Source organism: Chelmon rostratus, chromosome 1 (assembly GCF_017976325.1).
Source record: "Chelmon rostratus isolate fCheRos1 chromosome 1, fCheRos1.pri, whole genome shotgun sequence".
In the NCBI taxonomy this organism is placed as follows: Eukaryota; Metazoa; Chordata; class Actinopteri; order Chaetodontiformes; family Chaetodontidae; genus Chelmon; species Chelmon rostratus.
The window spans coordinates 15,864,044-15,889,210 of NC_055658.1; the positions used below are offsets into that span (position 1 = coordinate 15,864,044).

Consider the following 25,167-nt stretch of genomic DNA (forward strand, 5'->3'; position numbering starts at 1 on the left):
ATCCTATTCAAGCAGCACAAGCTGTCAGGAAGTGGGAATAGTAGCATATGTTTCTTCCAGCATGTCAGTTCATGAGGGGGAAAGGGGGGATGGGAGCAAGCTGTTGGGGGGGGAAAAAACTCCCAGAGAGCAGAGAGAGCTTTTACTGAATTCCGTTTTTGTGTGCTGACTGCTGACACTGCAGAACGAACTCACAAACTGATGAGGGAGGGGGAAAAAAATTCCCATTTCAACCACTAAAAGGCCGGGACTCTTTCTAGATGTGCTCCTCTCATCCCAACCAAATGATGAACTGTGCTCGTAATCATTTCCATCTTACATTTTCATAGTGAGATGGGGTTCCCGAAGAAAATATTTGTTTCTCTCCTCAAGTCTAAACACTGAATTACAGACGTATTTGTAAAAGCTTAAGTACTGTTAGAAAATTCCATGACTTTGTGAAGATATTTTTCTCTGCAGTTGCTGCTAGTATGTGTCAATAAAGCTTTATATTGTCTAGTCAACTAAAACATTCTTCAGAACATTTTAAAAGCGCAAACTGATTCTCACACCTTCATCAAAACAACTCAAGCAAAAACAAATATTTCAACTAAACTAAAAATGTCCTTCTAACCATGCTATGAAAAACATGTATTTTTCCTTTGAGCAATGGCTCTCTGTTGTGTTACAATGTGCTTTAGTTGGTAAAGTGACATGTTGAGCAATCTTCAGTGACTTTGTGGCTCCGTCCATCACACCAGATTGATTCTGACACTGATGTTTCCCTCCTCTGCAGGTGCTTTCCTCCAACATCACACCAGGAAATGAGTACTGTTACCGTAACATGCAATAAATTATTAAACTTGAACTCCACCTACTATCCTATCTGACAACAAGACACTCAGTAATCAAATAATTGGCACATTAATCAATAATTTAAATAAAGTTAGTTGTAGTCCTATATGAAATAAACATTGTTGACTAATGCTTTCCCCTAAATTAAAATGGAACACTGTGGTTTTGGTTCGGGCAAGAACGACACCCAATATATTGCCTTGGCGATTATTTGTCCCAACCCTGCAGGCAGCTGTGTTTCAGAGAAAAGAAAAAAAGGTTGGGATTTTGAAGTCACTAGATCACTGAGCATGTCTAAAATCCCTCAGCTCAGATAAACATTAATACATCTTTTCTACAAAAACGGCCCCATAAACAATGTTTCTCTAGAGGGCTTTTCTCTAATATGAGATCAAATGTGTCTTCAGGATGCTGATCATTATCTGTGGGAAATGAAACAAGTCAACCAAAACAGATAATACAAGACACAACACTGAATTCACTGACTTTCAACTTCGATCCCACAATTGTTAGATTTGTGTATCATATAATTTCCCAATGTGTATAATAATCTGGCATGGTTGGGGGCAGCGGTTCAAGTGCTTGAACAAGAACAACAATCCCTTAGACCTCAGGGGATTCAAGATTTCCAGATAAAATAAGTCTCACTCACAAGTGCAGTAATAAAAGTCATGTTTACAAGCTGCACAGAGGTTCTAAAACAATCACTTTTACATTCTGACCAAGAACAACCAAGCTGCGTGTCACACATAACGTTGCATCTACTCATTCTCTCCGGTCACCCAGAACTCCTGGCACAGGCCTCATGCACATTTACACCTAGATACATTTTCTACGATTTGAAAAAGTTTTCTAAAGTTTTTGAAAACCTACATTTGCAAAGTGGTCCTTACATTTTTATCTAAGCAGCACAAAGCCACAATGTTTCAAAGTATGTTTCAGGTACTTCTTTCCAAACAAACTGGTTGATTTCCTTTCCAAAACACTTTGAGAATACATTTCAAATTCAGAATGTGTTAGCAATGCTAACAGCATTCAAACTGAGAAACGTAACTCAACCTAAGCTCGGTGGCTGCAAATAGCAGATGTTTGGAGAATGTGCAAACTAATCATTTATATGAACATGAATAAAACATGGGTGCAGACTAATGCAACATTTTTCCATCTATAAATAATTTATTGGCGGATTCAAGCATTACTTGTTAACAAATATTATATGATTATAAATTATTCGCAACATCATGATAACATTGGATGATGTTTATTCCTTCGTTATGAATTGACAACCTATCCCCTATGTTTTATACTGCAAAACCAGTTCTTATTTGTTGGTCCAAAATATTTTATTGTTTGGATGATCTATGGAATTATTACCCTTTGTCATTCTTTCAGCTCGTGTTCCTCGATTCTGCACTGTCAACTACTACACTACACTGATGTATCTAAAACCGATGTTTTCAAATTATTAGCAATGTAATGTGGGATGTGGTGGAGTAACAAAGGAGGAAATGAGTGTTTGCATTGGAGGAAAAGGATGTGGGGTATAGTTATTCATGTGTGCACAGTAAAGAGTACATGCACAGTTTTTCTTTTCATAACAGAATCAGTTAACGCAAATTCAACCTATATATTGATCTATTAAACTGATACTTTATCTGTATCCTCCAATTTCAAATGAAGATGGGGTTTGTTGACTTCCCCTCATTCACACATACATGAAATAATACAGGATAAAAGTCATCCTCATCCTTTCTATACATTCAGTGACAACATTCAGATGCTTTTGCTGTGTGCAACATGTGAATAACCTGGCAGAGTTGTCATCGAAGACGGTCTCTTAGCGTCGTAGAATCTGTAGACTAATTATGTCCACCAAAAGAAGGTATGAATGTCACCCATCCAAGCAGTTGTGTCTTACAGATAATTGCATACTTCTGTCTTTGCAGGGTGTACACCATAGAAATGGTCTTATTTGTGAGGTGCAGGGTGGAGATGGCCTGCAAAGCAATAAGTGAACGTGGTAGCTAAGCAGAGTAGTAGCTGTGACATGGCATTATGGGAAATTACACTTACTGTGAGATTGCATAAACCACTCACCAAGCTGGAATCCAGCTCCTTAAATTAAGAGAACCCATTTCACCCATCAGACAGAGCAAGGTAATGAAATAGCAGATGAGAGGTCTCAAATGTAATTTTCCATGTGGAGTTCTTTTGTGCCGTTATCTCAGAGGGTGCAATAATGATTCTGTGAATGACTTTTGTGCACCCCATAATGGCCCACAGTAGAGGCCACAGTGTGTAAAACTATAATTACCATGTGATTTCAAAACTCAACATTTTCGGTGTGTTGTAAAGACATCCTGGCCTTTGCATAATTATAACAGCGATGTCAAAAGTATTCCATTTTGAGCAACACGTAACCTACTATGAACATTAACAATGACAGATGTTACTGAAATTCCATTTAGTTTTGTCATTAAAACAAATTAATTACCTTGTGAAAAGCATGTTTATGGAATTCAGTCTTTGTCAGCAGGTCTTTGAGGACCTTGAGATGCAGCTACAGGGAAGACGCAAAATACAATTAACCAAAAATCTATGGAAATAGTCTTTGCATTGAATTTATTCAATTGAACTCAAAATAAAGTTCAGGTATGCAGCCACTGTTAAAAAAAACCCAAATCAACAGGTGCAGCAATAAATATGAGTCCTAGTCTTTAAATAAAAAATGGAGCACACATTTAACCTACTGCAATTTCATTTTAGAAAAGAAAATGGGGTGAATAGCAGCTTTAATGACCCCAAATCATGCCAAAAACATACTAAACAGATTATAATATGTCACTAAACCACAAAAGAATGTGAGAACAAAACTATTGATTCTGTATTGGATTTTCCTTTAGGTTTCATGAATAAATATACAGATCTGGAGTACAGATGAATGAATAAACAAGGTTTTCAATACCAATTTCCGAAGGTCCACTGGAGAGCCCAGAAAGCTTACTTATGCTGCCTCTGTTATTGGCAATGGCCTTGTGTTTATTTCATGCCTCTTTGAACCGGCAGGCTTAGGTGCCGTGAATCTGTCTGATATCATCCCACTCAAATCTGAGGCCTGAATCCCACCACCCAGCAACCATCAGGCCACTGTGGGATCAATCTTTGTTTGCCAGAGAATAGGATTGATTTACAGGTTCTGTCAAAGCAGCCCTCTCTACCTGCCTCAGACTGAGAAACAGGGAGCAACAACATGACCTGGACAACATCAGATACGTCGGCAGCCAGAAAAGAGGCATAGCTAAAGGTCTGCCACTCTGAACAACAGAGGGAAAATTGACTGTGAGTCTAAGAGACAAAAAAATTCTCCTTCTGAGGGTGCATCCCTGTCCTGCCAGTAATACCAAAATACATAAAAAAAAAAATACAATTTCCCATTCAAACATGAAATGTAATGAAAGCTCAGAAGACATTTGCCTATCAAAAATTTGCAATGCATTCCAGACGGCATACACCCATGTCACAGTGGTGTGGAGTGTGAGCGGAACACATAAAGCTCAGGAAATTAAAGCTGTAAATAAAGGTTCGTCAGATAAAGGATCTCCTGACAGTTATGAGAGCAGAGCAGGCCGAGGGCTGGCCGCTGGCTTATTCAGGACGCGTGCGGATGGGCATGAAAAAACAAATCACAGTGATGAGCATGAAGGCCACCATTTGCATTTGGCTTTGCCAATTCATGCTGACTTTCATCTCTTTTCTTCTTCTTCTTCTCCAACCATCATTTATCCCCATGTATACTTCTTCCTTTCTTGTCTCTCCGCATCCACCTTTTCCTTTCATTTCTATTTTCTCTTGGCAACTCCTGCATACACTGGATTCATCGGTCATAAATAAAACAACCTCCTAAGAGGTGCTGTGCAGCCAGGTGAAATTGACAAAAAAAATCAAATGTGACTTTTTTTTGTTCTAATGAGCAAATACATATAATCAGACTCTATTTTCTGTATCACTGTGGGTGCATTAAGAATATATTTAGACACAAATATTTCTCAGATATCATCACTAGCAATGTAAATATGATAGCGAACAGGTAAAGGCATGTAATTGTTTATTCGATGCTATGCCAACATATTCCGTAGCTCGAGGAAGCTAAGCAGTTTTTATTCTCATTTATCTCCAACTGGACAAAAATCTGATGTGTTTTTATCATAAATCTATTTTGGGATTTTTGAAACTTTTTAACAATATATGTATTAAGAGAATGAGAATGTTACTAATAAGTGAAGATGCTGAACATTAAATGAAGAAATGTCTACAAAGAGTAGGACAACAGTAAAAACAATTTAGTAAGGGTTTTTCTTCACCTTTTTGGCCATATATATTTAAAAAACACTTGGATATTTACTGTGTCAGTTGTTCAGCATTGAAAGACTATCAAGTCAGCTATGCAAGACATAGTCAAAAACCTGTGGCTTACTTGTCTTAAAGCTGCCATATTCACTATTCACGAATACACTACACTAGGGTATTGGTACAATCACAAAATCATAGGCCAAACTAAAGTTAAATCAAAAATGTTTCATTCAACACAGGAAAAAAAAAGATTTCATTTTGCCAAATTCCTCTTTCATTTGGTTCAACAGCCGTATGAAGACGAAGGCTCTCCATGTGGGAGCAGGACACACAGATGAGAGGAAACAAAGATCCCACAAGAGGAACAAAAATGTAACAATGACTTTTCTATTTTTATGACTTTTTCTGGACCATTAAAAAATAAACAAGAGAGAGAAAGAAAAATCAATTTTGAGATCACTGCACTTGATAAAAAAGTAAACACAAACAGTAAATTTTTCTTTGCTGGCACAGCCCACCGTAATTGGAATTTTTGGGGCATTCAGTGGGTAATGAAGAATAAGAACCCAAGGCTGATATTTTTTGTGAGACAGGTAGTTATTAAGTTAGACACTACACTAAGACACTATGTGAGGTCTTCAGTGTAGCCAACACTGAACACTGAATTGAATGCATGTTTTCTGGAATATTTGTTCATTGGGAACCAAAAACTGGTTGTTAAGCCAATCACCTTGATTTATAACATATCTGAACATTTAGAAGCTTTAGTTCCATACAGCTTTTAAAGAAAAAGTTTGCAGATATTCTATACTGTTCTTAATGTCAACAAATGCCCTTTAAAGAACAAAACCAATAATGAATTGATCATAAGAACTAGTGTTGCCTATGACGCCAGAGCCCGATTTAGCTTATTCTTCTTCACTGTTGTTAGAAAACTATTAAAAACACATCAATGAGCCACACCATTGCACTGGGTGACATATTCCTGTATCACTACTGTACGAACCTGTGCACTGTAAACTTTGAGTCAATCTCACATACACCATTCTGCTGCCTTCAGTACTCACGAAAGCGCTACAGGTGTATCAGTCTGCAGATGAAAATGAGTCCCCAGCAAATTGTTGCAAAAAAAAACACAGCGCAGCCTTTTTCAAAATTACCACTAAATATTTGTGACCATGCTTTTTGTTGACAATAACTAAAACACAGAATATTCAAGCATTAGCTTCAAAATAGATCAAGCGTTAGCTTCAAAAAAGACATATCAGGGGAGTTAGCTTTATCAAGCGTTAGCTTTAAAATAGCTATACCGGGGAAGTTAGCTTTATTGAGCACTAGCTGTAACATAGCTGAAGTTATATCAGGGAAGATAGCTTTATCAAGCGCTAGCTTTAAAAAAGCTAACATTATATCAGGGACATGTGCTTTATCAAGTGTTAACTTTAAAATAGCTATATCAGGGGAGTTAGCTTTATCAAGCATTAGCTTTAAAATAGCTACATCCGATAAAAAAATAGATGGAATACATTTCTGTGCACTACATTTGTTATTAAATCAAAACCTGTAGTTGTGTGTTTCTCTGCTGTATTGTTAGTCTCTGCCTGCGCCATTTTTCAAATGCTTACCTCAGACAAAAAACAGACGTCATTTCCCGCAATCCCTCACGTGAGCTACACAAGGCGTGGCATTGGCTGGTTTACTGCCCCACCTTAAGAGACGTTGCCACAACGTGTGCCATGCATCGTAAGATAGACCCAGGTATTCGATGATGAAATTCGTTGCTAACTATTTTGATTTTCGATTTTCATTCATTTAATTGAATAGTTGTTTCAGCGCTACTGTTAAACAGGCTGCAGAGAGGAACAGTTTGGACAATAGAGCTCTCCATTGCTCTGTCCTGGATCGGATTCCAAACTAATTTACCGGGCACGGCCTGCATATTAATGTTGTGAGCTTACCCCCCAGTCTATCTGTGCCTCCACTGAATCCAGGGCACCTTCAGGGCAGAGAGAGCCTGCCTGATCTGTGTCAGCCATGATAACAACACAGCGACCATTGATGAAAGGTCTTGTGGGAATTTATTACAAGCAACGACTGGGGAATACGGTGCCAGAGAGACTGAATAACCCACATTTGAATACAAGCCACAAATTATACACAGTTTCAGTAAATGAAGTGACTGTGTGCCTTTGTTCCATGGGTTTCCTTTCACTAGTGGGAAGCTGAACACCACTACCGCTACTATGGCCAGCACTGAGAAAGGAAGTTGTTGAAGCCGAGATTTCCTGCTTTCATTGTGGTTAAGAACTCAAAATGTTTATAGTGGTTTCAGAAACTGACTCATCTAATGATTCATGGACTGCGTATTGCTTTTCATCTGTGTGTGACCATGAGGCAGCTCATTTATTTGTCTTTTTATTCAAAAAAGAATAGGAAGAAAAAGTACATGTCCCAGCATCTAAATAACTTCTGAGGTATTACGCGTCAGTAATGAGCGGTTATGGCATTATGCTGTCTAAATGCCTTTTTTTCCCAGCACACACAACTGAGATTGCCATATGGTAAAAATTATGGGGCTGTAATATTAAAGTGGTATGGCTTCAAAGGGTCCGAGAAGCTAAATCACTTTGTGCTTCATGTAAAATTGGTAAGGTTCAAATATGACTTGTTTCTTTTGAATGAACAGAAAAGTCCGCGAATACTTGAGAAAAATAGCAGTGGGCTTAAACACAGCCTGTCTTCCATAAGTATTCACGAGGAAAAAAAAACTGTGTTGCACTTACTAAGGTGGCTGACAGGGCCAAAGTGCATTCAGTAGCTGGCAGTCATTTTATGGCTGCAGTACTGAGGCAGATTTACTTAGATGACGTCAGTGGCTTTGAGCCAGCTTTTCCTTTTTGGTGGCACTCTCCACTGGCCTCAGTGGGCCCTGCTCAAACTGCTGAGCAGCAGTGCATACTCTAAAATTCCCTTTCTAGACCAGGGTTTACCTCAGGGCACACACAGTCTGGAAGCCTGCAGGAGTGTCCTCTTTTTAAAGCGTGCTTTGACCAGGGAGAACACTGATGTTTTGATGTGATTCTACCCCTGCCACACATCACATCTAATTACACAATTAATGACTCTGTGTCCAGATTCAATTACAGATCACAGATCTTTTTCTAGCCCGGGATTTTCATAACAAAAAATAATATTGTGTATTATCATTTCAATTATAATGTGGGACACATAATGTGTTCACATTCCCATGAGGAATTTCACAGGTCCTCACTACAAATAGAAAACATGCCTTATAGCACGTATATTTGTATTCAGTGGGGGAAAAAAACAATGCAAAAACTGAGAACTACCAAACCTTTTAATGGTTGATAGTACAAATAAAACAATATAATCTAAACTATGAAAAACGGCTGTCAAACACCTGACGACTAATCTGAGTTTGTGGGTTACAGATGTGTAACCCAAAAACCAAGTCAGAGACAAAGACATTCATTCCTTTTGAACCTGCGTAACACATCGCTTCATCCATGTGCACAAACACAAATAAAACACAGACTGCTAAACGTCAGAACTGCATGCTAGTGCAGAATGTCAAATTCACTGCTGATAACTTTCATTTACCTGATTTGAAATTCGGAACAATTTCAATTTCAAGACTTTTGTATAAAAAGTATATTCAAATGTACCCCCAACATTCAGCCCACATGTATGATTTGATGTGTTTACATCAGAGCTCCAACACGATCTGAGAAATTACCAATCTTAAACCACTACTAGTGGAACTGAAATGCCATATTTTAAACAAGGCGTCATCCTGAAAAAATAAATGCATCACTGCTCTACAGCACCTGTTGCATGGCGCACAGACAATACTGGTGCTTCTCTCCAGCAGTCAGTTAAGACTCTCACACACAGACTGTATCTCTTAATATGCTATTAATCAAAACGGCTAGGAACCATTTGAGGTTATTCTAAAATTCAAGCTAATGACGATAATATGAGTAGCTAAAAGAACAGTGTGCATTACTTCTTCATTCTGAGATTTTAACATCATTGAGAGTCTCAGTGTATCCTTGTCGGTCCTGGTTTCAGGCCTCATCCCTACACTATACTAAATAGCATCTGGTCAGTCTATCTTCAAATGTCACGAGTAAACATAGTCATATTCATTATTGTGTTTAAAGATTGCACAAAGTAACAGCTTTAAAGGATTTAAATACATGAAAAAGTGCTATATTGTAAGGAGACTATTATGTCTATACACATGATGCAAGGCTCACAAGATGCCGTGACTGGCATGAGAAATTAAATAGCTGTTTTGTTGAAACAAAAGCAAAAATTTATATTTGCCACGTTTCCTCACACAGCATGAAACGAGCAAAGACATTTGACAAATGTTTGGTCAAAATACGGCTTTTTGAGAGTTAACAACCCTTGAACAATATCCAGTTTGGACAACTGAAGAAAAGAAGAGCCTCTCTCAAAGAAGTAACACAGTCCATTCTGTGCTTCTCAAAAGCACATTATTCTGTCCACACTTCACAACAGATAGACTACACTCTCTTTGGTGCTGTCCTCAGACCTCAACCAGGCAGTGTAAAGGAACAAAACCTGAAAGAACAATGCATCAAAGTTACACATCCCCTGTGTAGCCTTTGTAGCAATATATCCACAACAGCACAACCCTTTCTCATCAGATACTCATCAGCACATGCTTTAATTTTACTGGTGTGGATCATAATACAATAACATCATTTTAAACTTTGTAAGTCTGTGCAAACGATTGTTATGTGTCATGACTAATTTTAAATAATCCAAAAATATTGACTAATCATAATTTACAGAAAGATATAGGCTCAGTGTCATCATAGCTGTGAACAAGTCTGTGTTGTAGTCTCTTTAACAAACAACAGGTGATGCTTAATGTGCTGTGTTATGCTCTGACATAAGGCAGAGAGTTTGGAAACGCCTAGTTTCAGAGGTAAAGTCTCATTCGGTCAAACAAAGACAACATCCTATTCTTGGACAAATGCAATGCAGGCTTCCATCCAACAGGTCCACTGGTTGCATAAGCTGAAAACAAAGCATCTATTTCTACCCCTAATTTTTCTTTTTTTTTCTTCCAAGCAAGGAGATTTACACTGTGACTTGTCTGGGGTTATGCCTGACTGCATTCAAACGGTTTCCTGGAAATGATAACAATCCTTTCACATGAATTAAACGAGAAATGTGTGTCTCCCATGTCTTTTGGCTCTTTATTTTCTACATAGTTGCATAAAATGTTTAACAGCAGTAAACTGCAAGAGGAAGCATATTTTGAATAATGGAGAGCAGAGAACTTGTTCACTCGCCATAACCAGCTGCTTTCACATTAAAAACTAAAAGAGGTGGGAGGCTGTAGGCGCCCCAGCCAGAAACTTGTAGTCGTAGTAGTGGGGACAGAAAGTGGATTTTGTTGGACTTCCTTTTAAACCTCTACCTCTCCTTTTTTTACCCCACGGCTCAGTGGTGTATTTTCTTATGCTAATCTTATCATAATACAAAACAGCAGCTTTCACTAAATTTATCGCAATTGATTATTCTCCTGAGAGTGAATGTGAAACCCAACTGAAGCCACGACATGTCAGTTTGACTAGACAGCTGACTGAGATATAACAGAAAAACGCTCCCAAGAGAATGAATAAGGTTACATTAAGATTTAGATATAAATTCTAAGCAATAATACTCCTTGAATGAATCATAGCAGCATATCTGAGCCTCTCAAACTGCGGCCTGATGACCTGACTGGGCAGTTTGCTCGAAAGCAAACCAAATGTAATCAAGTGTCACAGGGTGACAAAGTGGAGACTAATCCAACGTGTGGCACAAAGGGGAGATCTCTCCGTGTTTGGTACACCCACTTTTTAAGCCAACTCTACGTTTGCTAATGAAAGCTTTTGGCCTTATTTTCATCCCTCCCTTAGCCTGTGTAATTTTCCCAGAGTTCACAAAAAAAGTTATGGGGATGAAATCATGGTAAGGAGTAAAACTTTGTGACACACACACAAACACACAGCTGGCCTAACAGTTGAGAGGGAGCTGAGTTTTAGCTGAGCAGGCATTTCCCAATGCAGAGAAAGGAAAAGGAAAACCTCAAATAAAAGCCCCATAACCATCAAAATCTAAGCTAACTCTCTCATACAACGACAACCAAAGATTGAGCCCACACAGGGTCACGTTAGGCCCTTTTAACAATATTTAAAACCCCCAAAGTAACACAAGAATATATGAAAATCCAATTTACGACATTGTTTTAGTCAAACTGATAGTTTTGGGACGTTAAGTTACTCAGGGAGGGACACCGTAGCCCACCTTGCTACATAAAACAGTCAAGGAGTTTGGCTAACCTTTCCCTCCGGTTCAGTTTCGTGAGAGTTACACTAACATGGAGAGCAGCCCCAAGACAGGCGACAGAAGTAAGGCAAACAGACATAAAAACATTTACTTACACAAAACTTCGATGGCGATTGAAAAAAGGCACCGCCAAACGTGTTGAAGCAACAAGTCTCCCCACTGTTTCCTTCGAGGTGGTCCGAAAATGCTCCGGTGAAATCTCCAACAACTCCCGGCTGAGCCAACTACGGAGAGGAAAACAGCAACGTTTTCAACCGTCATCTTGTCCAAAAAATTGTTATTCGCGCTGTGTGTTTTTTAGTTCCCCCCGAATCCCGCTGGGACTTTCTGAGGATCTAACACAGGACAAACAAGCACCCGAGGCTTTTATAGGGGCGTATGATCGGGCTTCTTTTCAAAAAATGTGAAAAATGTCAAAGATTTTCGCTGCTATGTCAAAGCCATAGGCTACAGCAGCGAGTGTTCAAAGTGAGCACCCTGTTGCAACAGCGACCAGAATCGGCCATCTATCTGAGCGATGGAAAACAGGCGACCTAACGTTACTTCACGCCGTGGGATAAATGTAAACACACAAATAAGACAACATTTTTAATCATTTGTCCAGTATTTTCAAAGACGTCAACTAACCCCCACGAACAGAAGTCTACAACCAGTTAGGATACCTGCAACTACCATTGAAACTTACCTCGTTATTGATATCTCATATAAAAATGTCCCTTTCTTTTGGTAAGGGCTTGTTACGGGGTATTTTTAACACTATGTCAAGTTATTCTGGTGTTTCTGGGCCAGCCAGGAGGGTGTAGGTGAATCGCTTCGCGCACTGACAGAGATGCGAAGAATGCTCGGAATGAGAAGAGGAATGAAATGAACGCAAAGAGCGAGTTTGCGCCGGGGCGGAGCGAGAGGTGGCGTCATCCCGAGCCCCGGCAGCCAGCCTGGGCAGCAGGCAGCGGCAGCAGGGGCAGGGAGGGTACAAAACATCCCGAGACGCGACGCCTTCAGGGACACCACGGAAGTCCGAGTTCACGGCTCCACAGCACGACAAGCCCAATTGTAATAGCATCGATCCTGCTACAGTCGTCAACGGCCCTCTCGGATCACCTCAAGCATAATCATGTAACACCATAGGAGTGTTGTTTTATTGTTTTTAAACAGAAAATGTCCCAACATCCCACCAAATTCCGTTTAATCTTCTAGTCTGTGATTATGTGATTTTGAGATATTCTGCAACTGGCCCCAATGAAAAAGCAGTTTCATCGGGTCCATGTGTGAAATGTATGTGATTGGATTTGAATTTATTGTCAATGTGCAGACTATGGACACTGAGAAAATTAAATGCGGTTTAGCATCTAAGCAGAAGTACAAAATGCAGTATACTGCAGAGTAATGTACATATGTACAGTGGTGATATAAATAATAGGTAGGCCTCTTAGCAAACAGTAAAGGATAGATGTGAATATGCTAAGATATATACATGATGGACAATTTTAATAGCAAGACCAGTGTAATATGAGTACATTAGGATATAGGCCTCCATACACTAAGAAGACAGTATGTGAAATGTGATAAATTCACACACTGTAAAAGCACATGCTTGTTTAAATGGATATGTTTAAAATGTGATGCTTCTTTACTTTCTTTTTTTTTTTCTTGCTGCTCCCTCTGATGGTTTTGGCAACAAATGAAATTGACAGGAGTAAGGCTGGTGTTAACCTGCGCCCTTGTGTTTACTGTATGTATCGATACATCATATGGATTGCCATTTCCATCAGTTGTATTTACTACTATTGACTGCTGTTTGCAAGCCAAATTTCCACTCTGGTTCATTAAAGCTTTGCTTGAAGTGAATATTTCAAATATCTATGTGATTTTCACATGTGATTTTGTTCCAACAAACAGGGCAGAAAGCGTAACCCCCTTGACAGCATGCATCTAATATATTTAATAATAATGTAAGACTAAACTATGGAGGAACAATCTGCATTTTTACCCAGTTAACAGCTATCTGTTTTGGTACATAATAAAAGGAAAAAATCTGTCACAATAATTTGTGAATTTATTATTATGGTGGCTACTGTTTTAAATAATGATATACTATTGACACATTTGCATCACGTCACAATAAAAAGTAGTTTCCATTTAACTAAAATAGCTGAAGAAAATAGCTGAGCAAACCATGTGAATTCATGAAATATACCAAGCAATGTGATTTGCTGGCACAGTTTCTATGTCGTCTGTCATTTTCCCTCAAGCACTCTCTTCTTAATCACACCCTTAATTCACTCCTTATCGCTCAGATCTGGGATGCAATATTTCCTACAGGACTTGAAGGCAGCAGCTGACTTCATGAGCCTGGCCAAATTCAAACAGGAGAGAGGAGGGGAATGTTGAAAGGAGGCCTTCATGCAGATAGGGTGTGGAGAAACTTTGTGACGCTATAATCACCAGCCTAAACAAACTGTGGCCTCCAGCTGGGTATCGTAAGAATACAGAATCAAAATAGATTTCAAATTCTTTTAAATGCACTATTATATGTATTTTTTCCTTAATAAGTCTTCTCAGCACGGTGCTATATTTCTTACATACCATGCTATGGATTAATGCCAAACTTTATCTTACATATCATCTTGAGTGTGCCAGATTTACAAGTGCGAGTTCAAACAGTTTCAGACAGAAAACCCAGTCAAAGACACGACTGCAGTCCTGTCTGAACTAGTCATCCATTAGAAGCCAGTGTTTTGACACCAATCCTTCAAAAGAAAAGGATCTATAAAGATGAACGACTGCTCGACTGAGGACATCCATCAACACCTCTTAACACCTGTCTGTGCACGTTTAGCCAAGAGTGAAACACAGGGAGTTGTATGATTTAAATGTTCTTTATACAGGACTGTCTTTATGTTTATTGAAAACACACTTCATGGTACATCTTAACCACCCAAAGCAGTTGATGGCAATCGTATCTCTTTCTCTATTGTCCTGGATGTTAGCTGTTCCCTCAATTACAAGTTATTAATCACCAAAAGGCAGCTGTATGTGGGACGACTTTTAATGAACAGCCCTTGCTTTTATCTTTTTCTTTTTGTCAAAGAACAACGCAGCAGTATGTAACTCCAGGAGCGCAGATGTAACTGGTAATTCATTAGCCGACATGTTAAAAATAATCACGGTGGATCTCAAAAGCTCTGGTCACGTGTGCCAGAATTACAAAATGCTGTCATATGAGAAGCCTTCAGCTTCAGTGCACCCAGCAGAGGACTGCATTTTGTAGGCTGCTGAGCCAAATGATCACAGTTAAAATCTAGATATGTGAATTCCTGATGTTCTTATCCGTGTTCACTGTTACTGTATGTCGATGGAGAAACCCCACCAAGGAAATAGCTCACCCACCAATCCCACGACGTGCACAGCCACTCAGCTGTTTTGTAAGAGGGCTTGGCCACGTCAGCAGTGTGGTGGTATAAGCTGTATGGGTGGCAAATGAGACAAGACGAATAAATGTGTCAATAGAGACTGAGGGAGTGAAGGTGGGACAGAGCGGGAGAGTAAATGCATGTTCCTCCTATCCGAGGCAGGTGGTAAGGAGGTCCACACCTCTGCAAATACACACACCTCACTCAGCTTTAAACACGTCAAAAGCAACGCAGACACTGTGTCACTTCAGTACAATCAAACCTTTTCCCAGGCTTGTCTTTATTTTCTCATTTTAAGATTATTTTTATGCAATTAGTTACAAGTATTGACTGTGCTCATCAGTATCTTTCAGGAAGCATACATTTAATTGTTATTGTAAATATTAAGTCTAGTTATCATTTCAAACTCCTGCAAGCCTCTTTGTATACAAATGATGATGCCAAAAGAATAATGCCGATAACCAGCCTACTCTGTTCCAGATCCTCAGTTGGATTTGAAGGATCTATGGCCCAATGCACCTTTATTCTTCCCACTGTCTGTGTGGCAGTGTTTCTATTCACTGTGTGGTAATTTGATTACACAAAATAATTTATGAATATCCACAATTTAAGTACATAAAATGAAATAAGCTAAAGAAGGCCTTAAAACTATTTTTTAATACAGGGGTCCCATCAACACAGGCAAGGGCACAGATCTCATTATTATTTAGGAGGGTATCACCAATAGCATCGTGTCAGGTTAGCCAGCAAGCAAGCTAAAAAAGGTAGCCAGCTACCTAAATTACATTTATGAACATTTTATTCTGTTTAGACCTTTGTCTTTGAGTAAAATCATTTACAAAGCACCAGTCTCGAGACTCATTCACTGAAGAACAACTCACATGCTACAGAGACATAGATAGACAGTATGGGAAATATAGTCCAAAAGCAAGCAAACATATCAGGAAGTTAACCATAAACTTCATTTCCCAAATTTCCACTTAGTTTCAGACACTCCTCATAAAGTTGTAGAACATTTCAGAGTAGTGTTTGCTTTCAAGTCAAAAAAAGTGTAAAAGAAAAATAACTTCAGAGCATCTTCTGATCAACATTTTCTGCTGCACTTAATTAATCGGTGTAAATATGAAGCTTAAAAATGACAAAGATGATGTGGTTCATCTTGGTTGGCTGCCCCCCTCACCAGTGCTAAGTGAAACCTAGGCCCTGCACACTTACTTTACATCACTCCTGAATTACTCAGACCTCCACTCTCCCGTACTACACTTACACTGCACTGTTTGTACACTTTGCCCACAAATGGTCTGTTTTTTTTTCCCCAAACTGAACAAAAACAGGCTAATGGAACTGACCCCGTCATGAAACAGCCTCACAGTCATTCAGGAATAACACTGTAATAACAAACACTTTCTGTCTACGCAACAGGCTGCTGTTTTCAGGTGCCTCTGTAGTGATTTGATTGTCTCATAACTAATGAGTATGATGGGCCCGACAGGAGGCCTGATTTAGGATTGCGCTTTCCAGTGACGGCCCACAGAATAAAATACGTCTCTTTATATTTTTCAGTCTCTCACCTTGAACCTGCGAAGGTTTATCCTCTGATTTGATTTTCATTTTTCCATTCATAGTCAACCTGGTACATTGGGTTACATTATACAACCGGGAAAGATTTCTGTTTACTTCCATTCACTTGCTGCTTCCAAGCACGTCAGCATCCAAACACATCAAGCTTAGCAAAGACTACCTGTGCATTAAAGAGGATGTGCATCAAAATGTGCACATGCATAGCCTCATCTGAACATGTAAGCAGAGCAGCCTCTGTGTAATTACTTTTTTCACTGTCACGGATGTGCAACATTTAGCATCCCTACGCTGTACATGCAGTACACAATATGTATGTATGATCCAGTTCTTTGGATCTGCAACTCATCTTTTCCTAAAACATGAGAACGGATAAAAGTAGAACAAATTAAAAACCCTTTTGTAGTCGTAATTTTTATCTGAAGTGGTTGTCAGAGAGCTCTTTTTCATAAGCCAATTTGGGAGCTTGGGAGCACCGTTGGTAATAACAGCCTAATCGTTAAGTGCATGCTTCAGAGAACACCAATCAGCTGTTCTGAACCAGTGAAGCTATAGTTTCTCCACTGCAGTCCTCATTCCTGACTCCTGGGTTGATAAGGTTGGTCTGTGCTATAGCATTGCTTTGATATGAACCTGCTGCTCTAAGCCTCTAAGGGAGGCCATGGTGCAATAGAATTAACCTGGTTTAGTTCATTTTACTCCAGATCTGCCCTGCCGCTGCGGCTGCCTGGCCTGGTCTGGTTCAGACTGGCCTGCAACCTCCTCTAATCAGATAGCTGTGTAAGGCCAGGTGCTTCTCTGGCTCTCTGCTTTGACTGCTCAGCCAGCCACCCTGATTCACTTTACTCAGAGATAAGAGAAGGACTAGTGAGGGCCACTTACTGGTTAAATGAATAGGAGTGGAGGAGCCCACACCCTAATCAGCAGAGCTTCTGATTATTTCATACACCGTATTTGTGTTTAAGTGCGTTTATTTTTAAAACATGCATTCAGTATGAGCAAATGTGCCTGAATGAAATCCAGGTTTTTATTTTATGAGTCCTTACATCTCCAGGAATTTGTGTTCATGTGCCAAATGAGTAGAAGTCATGGAAGATGTTTAAACCCCAAATAAATTACACCATAAACACCTGATTTTTCTGTATATGTCAGTATATAAATTTCCTGTCAGCTCGCAGAATTAAATTACATTTCAAGGCTCGATGATGAACTGATGAACAGCTTCAAACCAAGGTGTCTGGAAATACTCCCTTGTGGCAGCTTAGAAACTTGTTTTCTGCTTCATTTATTGGCTCAATTTGATTACAATGAAGACTATTGTGGGATTTGTTTTCAAAAAGGCTTTCAAATTATTATATATCTTATAACATGTTAGAACGTCTTTAAGATGCTCCACTCCTGTGTGCTCATTGATTCATTTAGATAAATACCTTTTCTAATCATTATCTGTTATTCTGATATTCTATTACAAGAATGCAAACATTTAAATGATGTGTTAGTAGCCGACTGAACAGAAGTGGGCAGAGTTTAAAAGTCTTCACTGACATCTGGACAAAATAAAAATGATGAAAATGAAATTAAGCATATCTAAGATGTAGAAACATGTAATTATGACAGCGATGTTCCTCTGGCTGGACAAGAATAATGGTGATTGGACCTTTGCAATAAATCATGTAAAATACAGCAGGAAGAAGGCTTCCAAACACGTCCACGGTGACACAGCATCTCCTTTATTGTCCAAACCTTTTTCATGTCAGGGTCTTTTTTTCATCCTCCCTCACTGCCTGAGTGAGCTCTGGTCTTGAATCTTATAGTCCTTGCAGTCTGCATACGTGCTGCAGCCTTTCTGATGTAAAAGCAGTTGACCATCAGCATTGTGGGATTTCACCTGTATAGCTACTCTTGTAGGAGTGGCTGGAAAAGTGTTTTATAGGCCAATATTTGCGATCTTCAGTCACAGATGGAATAATCATAACATTATTACATTTACAAGTGCGAGCAAGGCTGTGTTAGCAGTGTTAGTTTGTAAAAAATCCAAATCTACACATTGATACTTTTCTTATTTGGTCTGCACTTCATACATAATTCCAGGGAGCAGATTATATTCCATTTTGGGTCAAAAGACTTTTAATGATATTGTGTCATCTAATTTTTTTTTATGTTCTCTTAGTTGCTTCATCGTGTTCCAGGTGGACAATCCTGATGAAATATGATTATGCTGCTTATGATTATATTATTGAACCAATTGTTGTCTCCCAAAAGGTTTTTAGTGCAATTATTAGGCAACAGGAAGTTGAAAAAACAATTTTCAACCAACTATGACAGTTTTCAGTGTTTAATAAACATGTCAGTGTCACTAAAGTCTGTGGCCATAGCTGCGTAATCAGATCATGTTGAACTTCTAACCATTTTTCCAGAGAGCTGATTGGTCAGGAGGCCGGCTCTTCAAATCCCTTATTGAGCAGACGATCCCAGCATGATTCAAGTCTGCAGTTGTTGTGACTTTGCCCAACGAATCTAAACCAAGCTGCCTGGTTTGCGTTGCTGTTGAACTTTACTCATTTGCATGTAGATCAAACAGGTCTTTATGTGTGCTCTTAGTTCTGCAAGGTGTTGAAGAACTAAGAACCTGACAGTTATGCAAGGCGTCTGTTTGTTGATGACAGTTCAGCCTGTTAAACAATTCCAGGCCGTATGATAAACTTCCCCACTGGGAGTTAAAAAGACTTCTTGCAGGTGAGGAAGCAGGTGCTCAGATTAACAACAAGTTCTTGAGGCGTCTGGTTATTAACTCTGCGGCCCCACAGGGATGAGTTTTGTCTCCACTGTTGTCCTCACTTTACGCAAATGAGTATATTTGAGTATGGACAAAGTGGTGCAAGCTGCATCAAACACCATCAACCAGGAGCTATGCCCCTCTCCTGAGACCTACACCATTAGACCACAGAAAAAGCAACACAAGATTTTTTAATTTCCTACCTTCCTTAATGTGACTGCAGTATTAGAACCAGGACAGCCAGGTTCACCTCACTTAGCTCACCATGGTAACCCATGCAGTACTTGTACCAGGTTACAAAGATCAGATCAAAACATACAAAGAGCCCACCTGCTAACCAGTCCACTCTGGAGCTATTAAGTGACCATTCCTTCACGGCCCAAATACGGACAAAACGACTGCCTTCAGATCAGAGTGAAGTGTAATGAACAGGATTGTAGCTATAATTGATTTAACATACACAAAGTCTGTTGGCACGATGCCGTGCTTTCAGACTGACACAGCCACTTCCCTGCCCGGGCTCATTTATTTCATGTAGAGTAAATGTCTGCAGTACAACTAGGTGCCCACCACTCTGCTTATCAAGCAGGGCTCCATGAAACAGCGGGTAGGTCTGCAGTCGACCATCGATGGTCCGAATGGAGGAAAATCACTGTGGCACGGTGTTTTGAAATGTCCAGCAGTGACTGGTTCAGTGTCGTCTATCACGTTTAATATTTCATCACTGCAGACTTGTAAAAAGTAGTAATCCATTTATTTTCCACATGCAGTCAAAGAGTCAAAATGTATTTCTTTTTTGACTGATCAGGATTTTTTTATGTGAAATTTATGCAGTGTTTCCCTCTTAGACTGTATGTTATCAGCAGGTTTTACATGGAAGAGGTTAGTTTGCACAGATGCCATGAGAAGCTTTTTAGGTTTATGGACTCCAGCATGTATCTGTGGAAGGAAGAAGTGCATCGTGTCATTTTCTTTTCATTTTGAGAGTTTAAATTGCACATCATTACAGCTACATGAATTGATAAATTAAGAATTTGAAATTAAATGAGCCATTGCAACATGAAAGACAATGTGGATAAATGGAGTAAAGCCCGAATGTGAGCTAGTTTATGCATATTATGCAGTAGTTTATGAAAACAATGCGACAAGAACCCAAGAAAATACTGGACAAACTGCTATAACCACCCTGCAGTACTGTATGTAGAGGTTTAAAAAGGACAATGTGAGAGAAATGGGTCACTTGATTAAAGTAAGTTCTTACAAAATCCTCACAAATGCAGTTTTAAATGATTCAATATGCTGCTGCAGCCATTTGGGTGTTTTTTTTCTCACAGTTTTAAACAGTTTGCATACCTGCTAGTTCCCAACAAATCTCTTTATCTCTTTGGCAGCTCAGTTGTCTATTCGATAGAAGGTTCTGCCAGCAGGACACAGACATTAAAGACAGATTATTGCATAACCAATGTTTAAAATGTGATTATGACCAGATGTGCACGCAGATTGTATCTGAGGCAGAGGATTTTGCGATATCACACAGATGCATGCTTTTAGGACAGAGCTTCATGTCCTGCTGTCAAAAAGAATCAGTGCACCATCGAGTTTCTGCCATCTGGCAAAAAATATCTGCACCTACGGTTTGATACGGGGAAATTCAGAAGGAATGATTCCTGCAGAAGCAGTGGTATATGTTTTATAATGAAGGCATATGGCTTCAAAAGATTCTAAAATACAATTTGTAGCACAGAGTCTAAGCAGTCAAAATGGATTCAATTTCAAAACAGAAGAAAATTACAAACCATAAACGTTCATGTTTAAATGCAGGAAGAGCTGAGATAATAGTGGAGAACATCATTTGAGAGATTCTCCTGTTCTGAGGCATTAGCACAATTCAATAACAAACATACAAGTTCCTGAACCTCTAATAGACACGAAGTACTCATCCTCAGTGTTGGTCCTGCTAAGATTACCTTTTTGAGGGTGTTTTTCTTAACTGCTGCCGGGACTGCTGTTGTCCTATATAAAGGACAGACAAGGATACGGTCTTAGCATGTGCAGAGAGGCTTATTTGATATGAATACAGTGGTATATAAAGGCAGATACAGGAGTGTAATTACACCTAATAGCTGGAAATGCTCCTGTTTAAGACATCTTGGTGTATGATGTCTGATTATGGGTGATCATTTTCTGCTTTTTAGTGAAAAAGCACAGCTCCCAGGTCCTGGGCTTTACTGATGATAGTGATTCAGAACAATGGGCTATTGAAATGCATTGTCACTATCCCAGCTTAAATGTCAGAGGATAAGGTTGGCAAGAAATCCGGGGCTCAGTATGTAGTAGCATCCTCAGCCAAAACCAAGAGCAGCTGGTGATGATGTTGTGAACTGGAACAACCCTTGAGTAACATTTCACAATGGACATAAAATATATGCCTTCACTGTCATAACAAACATGTGAATTTCACATGTGAAGAGGCCCCTGTAATGGCTAAAGTCAGTGTTACACAGAAAACTAAATGTCAAGGTTTGTTTGTTAAACCCTCACCAGGACAAAACACTGTATTTAAAGGGAGTGCTGCCACTAGAATACCGTATACAGTACATAACCTGACTAGTGGTGGAAGAGGTATTCACTCAGAGCCAGAATCAAGTTGTGAACACACTTAGAATTGACATATCATCTCTTTTTAAGTTGATACAGTGAATTTGTTTGCAAAAGGTTGCATGTTTACACATCCAGTCACTAAAGAGAAAGATTATCACTCATTTGCTTGGAAAGACCAATATTCACTCTCTTTTAGCTCTGTTTTTGGTCTCCACCAGCTACTGAGGTGAAATACTCGGCTCTTCAGCTGCGAGATGGTCCACTATGTTCACTAGCTCGTGGCTAGATTTGTCTGTCTGCTGTTCAGTGCTGAGTCTTTGTTTTGAGAGCTTCACTCACTGGACGGTGGACGGCCACAGAGACTGAAGGAGGCTGATGAGTGTAGGCAGCAAACACACACCACCGGCAGGCAGATAACAGCATCAACAGGCAGGAAGTCAGGGGACGAAATCAGGCTGACAATGAGCAAACTCGCCAAAGAGAGTTTTATTTATGTCACACTGCCTTGGGGTAGAACATGGGGTATAATATTCATAGTAAGTTTTCATTAGTCTATAATTATTGTTATCTCACACTTGCCAAAAATGCATTGAACCATTTTCAAAAACAGATTTGCCATTCCCAGATTTTGATGACAATATCAAACCTTCGGGTCAACGGGCCTTCTTCACGGCAGACATTTTGACTTGTCGTAGCAGGTACAGCACAGGTGTAACTCATAAAATGAATGATGGTGATTAATGATGATTAATGAGCAGCCTGTGAGCCTGCACGCAGAATAACACAGTCAGGGAAATTTCTCACCTACATTCAAAGGCAGCCATTATTTTCCTGCTTTGACATGTCAAAGTGTCCACAGAGCCGTTTCTGTTTTTGCACAGCTCGCCTGTTCGCTCGGTGTATTACAAGTCCTCTTATAACTACAGTAGGTTGTAAACTGGCTTTCAGGGCTATGTGGGATCTCTGGCGAGTGATTAAACAAGCGCTGGCCTTTTTGAACACGGACGGGCTAACCAGAGAGACCGGACATAAACAAAGCGGTTTGAAGAGGTGGATCCATAGCAGCTCTGTCTCACTGCCTTCAAAATGTTCCCCAGCAGAGGGAGAGGCATGCCTGTGCCGCTGTAAGCCCTTGTTTTGTAGTAATGACAAAGTATTCTTTGCTATGCAAAGTTTTTTTTTAATCTCTCATTATATCTAATAAAAGCAAAATCATGAACTCAAAGGCACAGAGGAACATCTGAAGCCTGCTGCGATTAGTTGATGCAACTGAAGGCATCAACAGAATGATGGTTTTCAAATTAAATACAAAAGCAGCTATGATGGTTTATGTGAAAAAAAGACTATATTACCCTCTAAATCCCTAAATTGTCTGCGTGTGGAACGCTATCAAAGCAATAATCTGTGGTATTTTTATCTAAATTGATTTCTGTTCCTCTGTTTCCAATTGATTCAGCGGTGGTTTAAGCCTTACCTGTTTGAAAAGAGCTTTTAGGTGTGATTGCTTGTGATTTACAGCTGTTCTATACATAGTTACATGTTGCCGATTCCAGGAAGAACCTGTCTGAACTGATGAGTTCGACTGGAAACCGCAATTGTGTGTTTTCATGGTTCTGTGCCGCACTTTCCAAGGTTTTATTCAGATGCTGTTTTCAGGCATGTTTCCTCCCTCTCACTCGCTGGTTTGTTTGGTTTCCAGATGTTTCAAATAGTCCAACAGGGCCAGAGCTGCAGCACAAACACTATCTCTTTCTGACATGTTCGAGAGATCTGGCCAAACTCACTGTCACTCAGATATCTGAATTGAACCAATGAGAATTGTCAATGGCATGCTAAGGGATCCTATTAAAGGACAAGTTCCCCCAAATGACCAAAAAATATATGTTTACACAATCACCCACGTGGCATCTGGCCATGAGGACAGCTTTGTTTTTACCTCTGAAGATTTAGGAAATGCCTCCAAGTCAAAATATTGTTAAAAAATCTACGCTCTGCAATTCCTGAGGCAGGAAGGTAATCATTACAGAAATGAATTCAGCCTGACGATGTCAAAGCATCACATTCAAATCAGTGCTGATGGACTTTTGGGGTTGGGATAAAAGCAAAAATCTGAAGGATTTTGGTTGTGGTGAAGGCTGTCGAGTTTGAACTTGCCAGCTTGATTTTTGAAAAAAAAAAAAGCAATTACAAATGTTTGAATTATGCTCTGAGCACCAGTTAAATTCAGAAGAGGCGGCATGGGATTTATTCAAGGCTCCTCAACAGCATTCTTTCAGTGCATAAAATGTACACTGCTGGTTTAAGAAATGATTACAGAATACTTTGCGGCATATTTGCACATTTGGACGGATGAAGTTTTAAATAAGCCGCTGAAAAAGATACAAAGAATTTCCTCATAGTGAGCAGCTGCAGAGCAACGAAATGGAAAAAAAGGTGGCTTGTCAGATGAGTCACAAAATCTAACATCTATAGAGAATATTGCTAGTTGTAGGTAGAGTGTTGGAAGAAAAAAATAATTAACCAATCAACTGATATCATTTTTTCTATTTCCTTTTTTCCACAAAAACAGCTTCCATTTCCCTAACTCTTTCATTATTCTTAGCATTATTGTCATAGTCCTGCAGTGAAAATGAAGTAAAAGTATCTAAGTATTAGCAAAATGTAATTAAAGTATCGGTAAAAGTCATGCTGGGCTCCTGTGAGCGTTATACTATAATGTAGTATTTTATTATTGCTGTTGCATTGGGGTGTGAGCACCATTTTACTGCTGTGATTTTTGTAATTTTAACTACTTCTATTGTTCAATGCATCATATTCTACAAGCTCATCATATGTTTTGCATGTAGAATCGTGATCTGCACAGCAACCAGTGACTACAGCTGTAAACTCACTGTAGAGGAGTAAAAAGTGCAGTATTTCCCTCAGTGCCGTTCAAGTATGAAGTGAATGCACTTTGCTACTTTCCACCAGGGACTGTATGAAAAATTCACCTTTGCAGTTACAGTTTTGTGATGACATGAGAGTGTCTCTCTGTTCTCCTTTCAGATTCCACACTCTGGGCAAAAACAGCTGCTCACTGATTGTGATTAAAGACATTTTTTCCTGTGCTGCTGCAGTCTGCTCGAACAGAGCGAAGCAGGCGCTCGACTCAGACAGAGAGGAGCCGCGCTGACCGGCGGCAGCACCAGACGAAGACAACCTCACCGTCCGTTCGTCCGCCCA

General features: G+C 39.5%; 1 protein-coding gene across 7 annotated transcripts in view; it reads right to left on the bottom strand.

The window, feature by feature from the left end:
- The window catches only part of tead1b (TEA domain family member 1b), a 47,345-nt gene extending 34,937 nt beyond the window's left edge, over window positions 1–12,408 (bottom strand). For all 7 annotated transcript variants that reach the window (XM_041939764.1, XM_041938148.1, XM_041940539.1 and 4 more), the window contains exons 1-2: window positions 12,263–12,408; window positions 11,673–11,801 (exon numbers count right to left, since the gene is read on the bottom strand). The gene's annotated coding sequence lies outside the window, so the exon portion shown is untranslated. The remainder of the gene's footprint in view (window positions 1–11,672; window positions 11,802–12,262) is intronic.
- Window positions 12,409–25,167: the final 12,759 nt, after the last annotated feature.